Source organism: Tenrec ecaudatus, chromosome 1 (genome assembly GCF_050624435.1).
Source record: "Tenrec ecaudatus isolate mTenEca1 chromosome 1, mTenEca1.hap1, whole genome shotgun sequence".
Taxonomy (NCBI): domain Eukaryota; kingdom Metazoa; phylum Chordata; class Mammalia; order Afrosoricida; family Tenrecidae; genus Tenrec; species Tenrec ecaudatus.
The window spans coordinates 306,192,541-306,194,451 of NC_134530.1; the positions used below are offsets into that span (position 1 = coordinate 306,192,541).

Consider the following 1,911-nt stretch of genomic DNA (forward strand, 5'->3'; position numbering starts at 1 on the left):
CCCAACTCGGTAACACAGTGTAACAATGTCTGTCTGGCTCTTACATTGACTGAGTAAAATAGTGTCTATGGGAGGGGGGGGGAAGAAATGATCAAGAAACAAATCCAAAATATCACAATTTGTTTTAAAGGACGGCTTGATAATCATTCCCTCTGTCTGTTTTGCATTATTGAATTGTATTTTATTATGGGATAATGCAAATGATACAAATTGTTTCCGCATAAAGATATATAGGTAAAATATTGTTCAAAAGAGGGGAAGGAAGATTTAAAAGGAGATGGAGTTCAGCAGGATCTTGAAGAATAATTAGGATATAAAAGTGTGTGACCTGGACAGAACAGGCCACATTGTTGAAATAAGTTAATAGATGTAATCAGTCCAAATGTTGACCATGAATCCACATGATGCCGAAAAAAATTACAGTGGAGTTTACATTTTTGGAGTTTCTTACTGGCAGGTCAACTTTGGCTTTTTGATAAACCAAACCAAAAACCAAATTCACTGCCATTAAGTTGATGCTGATTCTTAACTACCTTGAAGGGCTTCTATCTAGCTTTCCCCTCACCCCCCCCTAAAGATGTGTATGTGTGTGTTTTAAGTTAATTTATATTTTTATTATTACTTGGGAGTTAATACATATATCACTTATTTCCATAGTTCAATCACATCAAGCAAAAGTTCACAATTGCTACCACTGTTTCCAAACATTCTTTTTCTTTCTGGATTTCTTGACATTGTCTCCCTTAATCCCCCATTCTCTCTCCCCACCCCCACCCTTTATTCTATTTGCTGTCCCTGTAGGTTCATCAATCCTGAGTTTCATGTACTGAAACACATAAGAACATATAACACAACTTCATGAGGGTGACCTCTGATGACATAACATCTGATTGATACACACGCGCGCGCACGCACACACACACACACACACACACACACACGCAGAAAATGTTAAAAGCCAGATCAGGCCAAGCATGCAACAGAGGGGGATCAACTGAAGAATTTGTAACTGTTCAAGTCAGATTCATGCTTTTGACCCTCTGTACTCATGTCTCCACTGCCCTCCATGTAGGGACCACTTTCCTCCCTCCCTCAACTGTAGATAGAGGGACTTCACCAGAGACTTATTTCCTATGTCGTTCCCCAAAATAAATCTTGGGTTCCCACTGTCATACACAGCCTTCCAAAAACCGGTTTCTCACAATATAGCCTCTGATACTAACCCTTCCTTCTATTTTGGATGACATGATTTACAGTCCTTCAGTGTGCTTCATCCATGTGGACTTAGTGACATCTCACTTAGATGGCTGTTTCTTTGGAGACAAGTCCTTAAGACCCCAGGCGTTTTTTAAAAAATAATCATTCTAAAGACAGTATTCTATGTTGGGGAAAAAATCTGTGATGTTGATACATTAGATTTATAAATTTTACTAAAGGTTTGATAAGACTGGATAATACTCATATTTGTGTCCCAAATAATTTGGCACAGTGCACGTTTCAGCAGCACGTATACTAAATCTAATAATTTCCCTGTAATCTACTAGTGTAAGTAGTACTTGAACATGTGTAAGTAGGGGAAAAAAGACACCCTTCTAACTGGAGATGCCGGGGATCGAACCCGGGGCCTCATACATGCAAAGCATGCGCTCTACCACTGAGCTACATCCCCAGACCTGCAAAGGGGCTTTTCCTTTTCATTGTTGGTTAATAGTTGTCGCTAAATCTCACGGTTCAGAAAGTTTCACGAGATTTCTTGATTCATTTTCATAGATCTTTAACCAGGTCCATTTAACAAACGTTTTCTAAAGCAGTGCAGTCAAAGCGTACCTCAATTTTCCGTCATATAATTCCACAGTTTATAATTGTATCATTATGTCGTTTGATTAAGGACGTTTCCTTCTTTAGCAAGGT

General features: G+C 38.8%; 1 non-coding gene across 1 annotated transcript; it reads right to left on the reverse strand.

Moving 5' to 3' along the window:
- Positions 1 to 1,597: 1,597 nt before the first annotated feature.
- Positions 1,598 to 1,669, reverse strand: TRNAA-UGC (transfer RNA alanine (anticodon UGC)). Its single transcript has one exon. It is a non-coding gene; the product is annotated as a tRNA-Ala (tRNA).
- Positions 1,670 to 1,911: the final 242 nt, after the last annotated feature.